General features: G+C 39.9%; 1 protein-coding gene across 1 annotated transcript in view; it reads left to right on the plus strand.

The window, feature by feature from the left end:
- LOC124595119 overlaps positions 1-12,258 on the plus strand; it is a 379,626-nt gene that overhangs the window by 33,882 nt on the left and 333,486 nt on the right. The gene's annotated exons all lie outside the window — the stretch shown is intronic.

Consider the following 12,258-nt stretch of genomic DNA (forward strand, 5'->3'; position numbering starts at 1 on the left):
TCTCAACAGCCACGGTCAATACTTCTAACATACAGGTAATGGTTTCTGTAATTATGCCTCCGGCTCATTTCTTTTTAAACACCTCTTATATATATGATTGTTACTGTTATTTTCAAATTGTGGTTGATTTTCAACAACAAACATTATAAGGGAATAAATTTAGTGTGAGAATTTTGTCAGTATGCCCAAATGTTTAAAGAAATGTATACAAGAGGTACAAGGGCAGGTGCCACATGTTATCACTATTACACACTTATGTGCAATGAATACTTCATCCTAATGGCATTTTCTATTCATATTACCCACAATACAAAAGATACAAAGCTTGGATATTTAATAAGATCTGTAGCGTGTCATTTCTAGTTCAAGTTTTTATTCATAGAAACACTTAGGAATTCAGAATATTCTGTTTCATTTATTGTTAGACTGCCATGCATTATTTTTGATGCTGATATTAGGCCTTGGTTATGGCACAAAATTGCATTCTTTGCATTTTACCCAAGTTCAGTGACAGGTCGTTTATAGAGAGCTAGTAATTAATTTTATTCTATTTATATTTTTAAGTGTCAACATTTTGCCTTAGGTTTTATTATAATACTTGCATCATCAGCTGAAATAACTATTTTGGCTTCTTGAATATATATGATGGCAGAAAAATTTTTATATCAAGAACAAGAGTGACCCAAAATCAATCCCTAGAATGCACATGCAATGACTATTCACCATTCCAGTACTTTCAATGAGTATTGGTGACTGCTAATAAACAGAACTTTCATTTGAACTATAATTTTCACAGCCACAGGCTAATACAATGCACATAAACAATTTCCTTGCAGACTCTGCTTTCTTGTTTAGAATTCAAGAGTAGTAAGGTCTTCAACAAAATTCTGGCAGACATAAGTCAAGATATTAGAAACAACAAAATAAAAAATAAAAATTAAAAAATATTTCACTAGCCACTCCTTTTACAATTTTTCAAATTATTTAGATTTGAAAAGATATACTCTCACTTGTACTGTACACTCAGTTGTTCTCATTAGTCACTATGTGTACAAAGTTTTTTTCTATGAGGTGCATCCAGAAAGTAAGCCTCCTGATGTTGTTTCCTTTAAAGTAGACATATTTATCTGGGAAATTTGTGCATGCACAACAGATCTATGACATGACAATCAAAAACTGGCCAGACCAGTCCTACCTGGAGCCAGTACTGCAGCAACAGTGCTCCGAAATGTCATCTCTTATTTGTTGTGCCACCGCCTGCAAGGTTCAGTCAGTGACAAGGTTCCTTAATGCAAAAAACATTGTGCCCATAAAAATTAATCGTCAGCTCTGCCAGGTCAATGGACAGAACATTATGAGCAAACAGATGATGTGTCACCAGTATAAGTTTTTTTTATTTCTGAAGGTCATTAAAGTGGCCATAATGAAGAGTGCAGTGAGCAACTGTCCCTCATCAATGATCATCTGGTTGAGCTAGTGTGGCAATGCATCCTCGAGAGCCGTTGCTTCATGATTACGGAGCTCAGCAGCCATTTTCTGTAGATATCATGATCCTTGTTACAGGGAATTGTCACTAAGTACCTGCTGTTCAACAAATTGTGTGCCAGGTTGGCGACAGAACTTGTGCACAAAACAAAACATATTGGAACAGTACTGACATTTCTGGATCATGAAGATGGCGACGAATTCTTTGACAGGATCATTGTGGGGGATGAGACGTGGATTTCTCATTTCACCCCAGAAGTCAATCAGCAGTCAATGCATTGGCATCACAATGGATCTCCAGTCAAGATGAAATTTGGTGTAGAAAGTTACGTGCACGGTATTCTGCGATAAGAAACACATTCTGCTCATTGACTTCCTGCCAAGAGAAGAAACAGTGAATGCTGACCATTACTGTGAAACAATGCAGAAACTGCGACGTGCCATACAGAACAAGGGATGTGGAATGCTTACTGCAGGTGTTGTGTTACTCCATGGCAATGCTTGTACCCACAGGGCTCAGTGCACAGCAACTGTTTTGCAGAAGTTTGGCTGGGAGCCATTTGATCATCCAGCATATAATACTGATCTTGCTACCAGCGATTTCTTGCACTGGCACCCCAGCCAGCATTTTGACAATGACAAAGAGCTGAAAATGACTAGTCACACACTGGTTCCATTCACAGGTGGCAGACTTCCATGACACAGGAATACAAATGTTGATCCCATGATATGACAACTGTTTCAATTCTTTTGGTGACTATGTCAAAAAATAGTTCAAACATTGTTGTTCCTGTTGCTGATAAAGTTTTTCATGTAACTATTTTGTCTTTGTTTTAAAAAAGTAGGAAAACTTACTTTCTGGACGTGCCTCATACCATGGATTGTGTTTGATGTTAATTGCAGTTTACTTGAAACTTACTCTTCATGCTACAAAATACCAGATACTCTTACAAGATTATTTAAAGACCTTTTTATGAATTATTTGTCCATTGGGGATCACTGTAGTAGTACCACTGTTTAAACACAGTTCAATTTATGTAATTAATGCAGTTTGTTTTGCTAAGAGACAATGTTCTAGAACAACCAAATTGGATGACAATCATTGGAAAATAAGTCAGTGAAGTTGCCCATTGTGAGACTGATCTCTCTGAGCTAAGGTGCTGCATTTGCAGTGTCTTTGAAATGATACTGCATTATTGTATAATTGGTATGTTTGACCTCTTCAGCACATTAATATCACAAAAGCCTCCCATAAAAATAAATGTTTGTTCAGTTAACAAGTTGTGTATGAGTAAAATCAAGTGTTTAATGAAGCATGAGTGGTTGTACTCCAAAAGAACAAATGAGAACATGTTTTTCTTGACACTAAAGCATAAGAAGAACCACTGAGAAATGTGTTGGTGCTGAAGTCTCAGTAGAAGACTACTTCATCGTCCCTGGCAACCTGAACAGACATGTTAGACAAAGAAAAGAAGATCATGATGTCCATGGTGGACATAGGTATGGAGAGGAGAGCGATGATGACCAGCGAATCCTCAATTATGTAGAAACTCATGATCTGGTTATCACAAACAAATGGTTCAAAACATACGAATCTCACCTAATCACATACTATAGTGGACCAAATGCAACTCAGATTGACTATGTCCTAGTAAGACATTGGAACTTCAAATATGTGCTAGACATGAAAGTTGTTCCATATGAAACTGTCACAATGCAACACCAACCAATCATCTGTAAGTTTAGAATAAGCCAACCAAGATCTGGGTACTCTGCCAGAAATGGAGCCTCAAGAATCAAATAGCAGTTCTGTAAGGAGGAGGCTGAAATTATGACAAAAATTACAGTGCCACCAATTACAACAGTCAAAGATAGTTGGACTAAATTGGATATCTGTTAATGAAGCTGCATGCTCTATCATCGGAACAATGAAACCAGGATGATGAAGGATCAGCAAAGACATGTGGCTTTGGAATGATGATGTTAAGGCTACAGCCATACTTGCATTATTTTTATGCTGGACACTCAGTGTCAAAAGAAGCTACAGTTATAGGCAGGTTGGAGGGGACTGGTGGTGGCCACACATGGTGTCATTTTCTGCCAACATCAGACAAGAAGACACATACTCAAGATCAAATAGGCTGAGGCTCATTTCCCAGAGTCATATGATGCTGCTCACATTGCATTCTCATGCGAACTCAGTAGAATCTTTGTAGTGCGTGCAATACATATAGTATAGTGTTAGTAGTGCTGTGTTAAATTACTGTTGTTGGGCTGAGCGCAATGGACAAAATCTCATAGGGAACATATTATTTTTGAAGTTCAAGCTTGACCTTTTTTTATATGACATTCAAAATGCAGATTATAAAAACAGACAAAAAAGATGAGAAGGTTGGCTAGCTGTGAAATCGAGCATTGTTGGTAAGGACGAGATGGACAAAGAAAAGAAGGAAGCCTTGAGTAAGTGTAGTAAAACCATTTAATTATGGTAAAACAAAAAGATCAAAAATACATGAAAATATTTAAATTTTATGAAAGATATCTGATAAATTACATTTGTAACATTAATTAAGTACAATAAGTCACAATACATGTGCTTTATTAATGTATAGAATATTAGAGGTGTCTTTTTATGCCAGCAGTATTCTTTTACTCAGCAATGTTTGCATTTCGGTTTAGCCAGGCTACAGAACCTGCAGTAGAACAGAAATATTCAGCATGCTGATCTCTTGTGTGTGTTCCTTTCACGGTCCCTCTTGTCCCCTGAGCCAAAATGCTGTCCAAAGGAAACAATAATGTGTCCTCAAAGTTGTACCCATAGTTTCCTGCACAAAGTTGCGCAGTACACAAGTGGCCTTAACAATGATGTCAATCAAATCAATGCTGATATCAATCAGGTGGTGGAATATACCCCATTTGTTAGCTAAAACACCAAATGTACATACCATGTACTGCCTGGCACTCGATAAATGGTAGTTAAAAATTCTTTTGATGTTACCAGTCATGTCCTTACCAGGGACTGGTCTTAGAGGATTTTCACACAGAGAAACAGCTTCATCTACCACAAACACATATAACTGTAATCAATCATTTGGTAAGAGGGCTGGACAGTTTCTTGCCAAAATTAGTACTCTTCAGGATGTTTGAACCTCCTCTGTGTCCAAAGACCTTAACATCTATATATCTCAAGCTGTAATTTGCATCAGCTACTGCCTTTGAAACAATTGAAAAATACTTCTTGTAGTTAAAGTATTCACTACACAGTCTCCATGGATTAATCACTCTAATACACTTACCATCCATTGCCCCCATGCAATGTAAAAAATTAGCTTTTTTCCCAAGCTGTGAGCTAATATTCAACCAACCTTCAACAATTAATTGTGTCAGATATTGGCCTTGCTTTGTTTTGCAGATTGTTGAGCATGGCTCTCAAATAATCTTTGAAAGTGTTGAACATCCAAGGAGAAAGTCGAAGTGTAGAGATTTTAGTTATCTTGGCAATGGTTCCCATGGTAAGATGGAGGTAGTTGCACAGGTGTAGCCAAGGGGGTGGAGGCTAATGTGCCCTTCAACAAAATGTTAAAAAAAAAGTGGAGGAGAAGGGGAGGGTGGCAAACTGATCTTATGGCAATTTCTATGGTTCCCTAGTTCACTCTGTGTGAATGCCAGGATGACTTATTACTGCCATTTTGTATTCAATTACAAGTCTACTTTATTACAGAGTCCATCTGTTGTAAACCCCCCCCCCCCCCCAAAAAAAAAAAAAAAAATCAAAGCTTGGCGACACTTATGGTTGCCAAGGTACCAAGATGGGATGTATAGAGACCTATATATATTGTACATATTTATATACAGTATATTTATGGTAAAATATATATCTCATAAAACAAATTATAAAATCTTTCTGTGGACAATCACAGTTTTTCATTTTGACCACTGGACGTCTGGGAATATGGCTGTTGATCTAACAGGTAGTATGCAAGACACTGACAACAACATTGCACAAGCAGAAGTAAACACTCAACACCTGCAATACAACACACTACATCCAAAGCCTCTCCACCTGGCTGCAAAGTGCAAAGGATGAAAGAAAGTCCTTGTCCAAAGAAATGCAAACAGGACTAGTTTGAACAAAGTTTGTTGGGTGTTTTTCAAATGAATTTGCAACAACCACAGTCAAAGGAACCTAGAACTGATAATCCAGATGAAATGTTCTTGCCTTCTCAAATGCCCGTCATTAAGAACTTTAGCCCAGCTGACGAGATGGATTTTCATTTGAAATATTTACAATTGGTTCAGTCCTACACACATGCACAGCCATCCAGAATTACACCTGTATGTGACTGACAATCATCTCATTTCACAAGCAGCAAACCTACAATGGACTTTAAAGAAGAATCAGAAGAATCAATCCTGTCTCTTTCTCCATTATAAACAAATAATAAAAGAAGTAATAAAACTTCACTTACCTCAGAGTAATTGATAGCTTTTTACAGCCCTTACATATTCACGCAGTAGTGTGTTTGTTCCACTAACAGTGCTCGACACATTAAATAGCAGAGTTTCGTATGACTTAATAGACATCCTATAATACTCAGAAAAGTTTTCAGGGTTTTATTTAAATCTGTTGCGTACTAGATTGAATTTTCCTCTCTCTGATCTGTCCTAAATTATTGGATGAATTCAAAAGTGTCTTCTTTGTCTGTCATCTCCATTGAACCAGCAACTATGCAGCACATATTATTGTTACAGATCATTTGCTTAATAAATTTATTTCCACATTTCTATGATGCGATGTCACCCAGAGAGGTCTGAAATGCTATTGGCCAGACATGGCCACATTCGCTTCTTTAGATGCTAGGACCCATATGCTGAAAGAAGCTACTGTATGCACGGTCGAGTGTGGCCACCATCAGGTGACTTTTGAAGCTGCACCATTTGACAGTGGATGCCCAGCTTCAGAAAATGCAACTATGGCCAGAGCCTCAGGATGCTGAACAAAAAAGAAAAAATTGTACCACAACTTTCTTGCAGACAGAACACTATCCCATTGGAATGCCTACAAACAAACCCATAGAGTGCCAAAGAAGGTTAGAAAAAATTGTACCACAACTTTCTTGCAGACAGAACACTATCCCATTGGAATGCCTACAAACAAACCCATAGAGTGCCAAAGAAGGTTAGCACAGTCACAAAAGCAGACAAGTATTCAGATTTCTACACAAGACTAGACACATGAGAAGGAGAACATGAGATTTATTGATTAGTCAAATCAAAGCACCAGAAAATGGAAGAAACCCAACACTTTTATGTCATCAGCAATGAAACAGGTAAGCTGCTGGTCAACCAGAAGAAAGCAAGGGAATGCTGGCAGAGCTACTTTGAGATAATTTTGACCTAGGAATTTCCCCATCCAACAACACCAACTGTGTCAGCTGTTGAAGGAGTGATCAAGAACTTTAACATTGCCAAAGTTGAGGCTTTTGAATGTTGGGCTCCATAAGGTTCCTTTTCTGTGCATCGACCGTGGAATATAAAATTATAAAAAATATAGCAACCAGTCATGGAAACATAATTTTATTTACCTTGTTGCAAATCGATTTCGACTGATATCAGTCATCACTGGTGCATTTTTCTGACCGATACATGCCATAGGTAGAAGTACTGTCCTTGGCAGATTTCTATCGTGAAGTGACACATCATAGGTCAACACTGTCAGTGTTCATTATGTTTCCATGACTGGTTGTTATATTCTTTACAATTTTAAAGTTGAGGCTGTTCTGAAGGGAATGTAAAGATGCAAAGCCACTGGCCCCCATGACCTCCCAGCAGAGTTATGGTGTTCTCAACAGTGGAATGTGACATGTTGGCTAATAGATCTTTTCAATCAGATCATCAGAGAAGGTGGAATACCAACAGAGTGGTAGTGGACAATCAATCACTGTACTCATCTTCAAATAGAAAGGAAGCACTGCTGAGTGTTCTGATTACTGCCTGATCAGATTACTGAGCCATGTGATGAATATCTTTGAGCGCATTCTCGACAAAAGGATTCACAAGATAGCTCAAATCACAAGGAACCAAGCCACCTTTGTGAAAAACTGTGACACAACTGATGCAATCCATGCTGCATGGCTGCTGGTTGAAAAATACTGTGAAAAGAACAACCCATTGCACCTTGCTTTTCTAGACCTCAAAAAGGCTTTCTACCAGGTACCATATGATCTAAGGTGGATAGTACTTCGAGACCACAGCATTCCAGAATATCTCATTAACTGGGTACAGTTTCTGTAAGTAGAAACAAGGAACAATGTGCAAGTGGCTGCTGGAGCATCAAATGGCTTTTGCATCACAGTAGGAGTCCATGAAGGGTCATTTTCTTTGTCACTCCTGTTTGTTCTTTTGATGGACACTGTCACACCAGACTTGGACATTCCACTACTACGGACATGTCTCTATGCTGATGATGTCATGTTGGTTGCAGAGAACCAGTTTCATCTCCAGCAGCAGACACAAGGATGGAAAATTTGATTCGCATGATATGTCCTGTGCCTCAACAAAAAGAAAACTGAATACATGACGTCAGATCTGTGAGTAGTTGCGACTATTGTCATTGACAGAGAAGATCTACCAAGACTATCAAAATTTAAATATCTCTGTTTTACAATCAGTAGTGTTTGCCAACTTATAGACAAGATCAACGTAAAGACGCAGGCAGCCTGGATGAAGTGGCAAACAACAGGCGTCACCAGCAATCATTGGATTAATGAACAACTAAAGTCAAAGATCTTCCAGACTAATCCTGCTGCTTTCCACAGCACTGAGTGTTGGCCAGCTACTAAAGAGACAGAATGATGACTGGGGGTCATGGACACCAAGATGCTTAGATGTACTTGACTGAATCAGGTTATAAATGACACTGTAAGGAAACAATTCAGGGTTGCATCAATCAAGAAGAAAATCTGAGGAAGTCATCTGGGATGTTTGGACATGCGCTGCAAAATATCAAGACTGAAGTGTTTCCGGACACCTTAAGGTAAGATGATCACAGGATATTTGACACATGAGATCCTGTCGATGGAGTTAGAGTTTGTTGCTTTGAATGTGAGTACTATTCAAGTTAATAAGAGTAAGTGAAACAAGTTCCCAGTGTGGCAGTGTTTCATGCCTCAGATTACATTAATGATTTACGTCTAGTGTAAGTGCATTCTAGTTAACTCATTTCAAGTACTTTTTTAAAAAATTTTAACCATATTTTGAGCTTATGCATTTCACCTCATTCAAGAGAAGAAATAACACAAATTACACCTGATGATGGACCCACAGGTTCCGAAATGCATCGTGTAGTTAATGAAACACGAAAAGTTGCGACTGAAGACTTTTTCAATTCATACCTCCAGTCATTTCAAATATACTGCAAAGCATTTTCCTATTTGTAATCAGTTAATCTTTGGATAATCACATGTTTATAAATTTGTGGGCTTCTGCCGTCAATGCCAATTTGAAAAAAAAATTTTTTTGGTATTAGACTGTATCATGAAATGCTAAAAACAACTAAAACACCGACATTTCCACCCTGTTCGCTGAGGTTCTCTTCAGGGAAATTAACTGCTGGGTTCTGACGATGGTCTTCCCCTTTACGTTTTGCTAATTCAGTTGTCAGGTGGTTATAAACGTGTCATTTTGGGATAATACTAGATAATTCGAAGTAAAGATTGCAGTGGAGGGGCAGCCATACAGTTACCTGCCCTGTTCTGGTAACTAATTGGTAGGCTATAGCGAATCGGCAGCTTGTACTCATGAACAGTGTTTTCCTGCTCGTCAGTTCTCTTTTAGACCTTTGTTTGTACTGTACAGACCAGGCTCACAGGGATCTGCTGGCTAGCAAACACACACGGCCCATTGGACTGGTATCGCTGGCAGCCAGGCCGTGCGTAACTTTTAGCCGTCCTCATTCTGCTTCATGTACCGGGTGGTTATAATTAAACTTCCCCTATTTAACACGTTATAACAAGGAAAATAATTACCGTGCGAGTACCAAACTTGGTAGCACTAATGTCCAGAGAATGGGGTGCCAAATTTGGCAACCAGGTGCCGTGATAGGTCATCGTGATTCATACTCTCTCACACCTGACCAGTTGCAATGCACTTCTTGAAGTGTCAACATGAGCTTGGAAAAAAGGAGCAGAGAGAGCATTGTTGGTGAAGCTCTATTATCAAAGCAACAGTAACGCTGCAGCTGCACTTCAAGAACATAGCCGGCTGAAAGGATTACAGAAGGGTACTCTTTCTCCACCTGCTGTGGGGAGCATGAAGAAGAAGTTCGAATCAACTAGAGAACTGGGCGTTGCATAGTACATGAAACAGAATGAAGAGGATGGCCTGGCTGCCAGCAATACCAGTCCAATGGGCCGTGTGTGTTTGTCAGTCAGTAGATCCCTATGAGCCTGGTCTATACAGTACCAACAAAGGCCTAAAAGAGAACTGACGAGCAGGAAAACACTATCCATGAGTACAAGCTGTCGATTCGCTATAGCCGACGACTAAGTGCACCATAGGTGGTTTATGAAATCGCTATTGCTATGGCAGACAAATCTGCGCGCAGTTCCCGATTGTCGGGAAGTGCGTGTGCTGTGTCACGACAGTTGAACATCCCATGGTCCACCGTCCAGAAGGTGCTTCGAACCATTGCCAAATGGTGTCCGTACAAGATGCACATCGTACAGCAGCTTGCACCTCAGGATGCTCAACGACTTGTTCACTTCGCTCTCCACTTTCTCACAAGGATTGAAGCTGACAATGGCTGGTCTTGGACCATCCTATGGACAGACCTCTCTGATGGGTGAACAACAGAATTGCCGAGTGTGGGGATCTTCACCTTTAGTCACTGTGCATGAAGTTTCTCTGTATGGTGAACGTGTAACCATATGGTGTGGCTTCACAGCTACGTTCATCATTAGCCCATTGTTTTTTGAATAGGTTGGCGCGACAGGACCAAATATGTGCAGTGTGACTGGTCAGTGTTACTGCGATATGCTTCGCCAGCATGTGATACCCTCCCTAAGGAGAGAGACGCACTTATCTCAACAGTTTTAATAAAAGATGGGGCCCCCACAGCACATTGCTCGTGAAGTTCGCCTGCTTCTCCGAAACACATTTGGAAACGATCGAATTATCAGCCGACCGTTTCCAAATGCGTAGCCGGCACGATTACCTGATCTCACTCCCAGTGATTTCTGGTTGTGGGGCTACTTGAAGAACAGGGTTTACTAGGGGAACAATCACACATGAGCTGATCAGAAGCGCAGCATATCAATAGAGCTTCGTTCTGCTGTGCAGAATGCAATCCTGCGCCTTCAGATTGCTCTGGACATTGATGGGTGCCATATTGAGCCCCTTTTGTAGCAGTAATGGCACCGGTATGTAATGGTTCGATGTACTGTGGCAGCACATTGAAAGTGTTTCAACTGAATTGATTCTGCATTATCTGTCTTCTCCATGTCCTTGACACTGATGCCACCAAGTTTGGTACTCGTACGATAATTAATTTCCACGTTATGACGTGTTAAACAGGGAAAGTTTAATTATAATCACTCGATACATCAGCGGTAGTCAACCTGGTCTCTACTGATCGCTAATGGGTGCTCCAGGTTTCATAGTGGGATGCAGGCAGTAAGGATTTTAAAAACATTTTCGTTAGGTTTTCGTAAAATTTTTAAATAAAGTATTTGGTAAGCGGTTATTATTATGTGCTTTATCTTGTTGTAACTCTGCTTTATAAATTTTACGGCCGGCCAGAGTGGCCGAGCGGTTCTAGGCGCTACAGTCTGGAACCGTGCGACCGCTACGGTCGCAGGTTCGAATCCTGCCTCGGGCATGGATATGTGTGATGTCCTTAGGTTAGTTAGGTTTAAGTAGTTCTAAGTTCTAGGGGACTGATGACCTTAAAAGTTAAGTCCCATAGTGCTCAGAGCCATTTGAACCATTTTTATAAATTTTACTTTACAAAAATGTTCAAATGTGTGTGAAATCTTATGGAACTTAACTGCTAATGTCATTAGTCCCTAAGCTTACACACTACTTAACCTAAATTATCCTAAGGACAAACACACACACCCATGCCCGAGGAAAGACTCGAACGTCCGCCGGGACTAGCCGCACAGCCCATGACTGCAGCGCCTTTGACCGCTCGGCTAATCCCGCGCGGCTTTCCTTTACACATCTTACTACTGTGGAAGCGATGGGCAGTTAGAAAATGTTACTACTAACGGAGATACAAAAGTGGACTGCTTCTGATCTACATCTATATTCTGTGAACCACTGCGAACCGCATGGCAGAGAGTTGTACCAGTTACAAGGACTTTTCTCCATTCCACTAACATATGGAGTGCGGGGAGAGTGACTGTTTAAATGCCTCTATGCGTGCTGTAATTAATCTAATCTCGTCCTCACGATACCGAAGGAGCAACATGTAGGAGGTTTTAGAATATTCCTAGAGTCATCATTTAAATCCGGTTCTTGAAACTTCGTTAGTGAACTTTCTCGAGATAGTTTCCGTTTGTCTTCAGGAGTCTGCAACTTCAGTTGTTTCAACATCTGTGTGACACTCTCCCACAGGTCAAACAAACCTGTGACCATTCGTGCTACCCTTCTCTGTTTACATTCGATATCCACTGTTAGTCCTATTTGGTATGCACCCCACACACTTGAGCAACGTTCTAGGATTGGTCGCACGAGCGATTTCTAAGCAATCTCTTTTGTAGACTGATTGCA

This window comes from Schistocerca americana, chromosome 1 (assembly GCF_021461395.2).
Source record: "Schistocerca americana isolate TAMUIC-IGC-003095 chromosome 1, iqSchAmer2.1, whole genome shotgun sequence".
NCBI classification, from domain to species: Eukaryota; Metazoa; Arthropoda; class Insecta; order Orthoptera; family Acrididae; genus Schistocerca; species Schistocerca americana.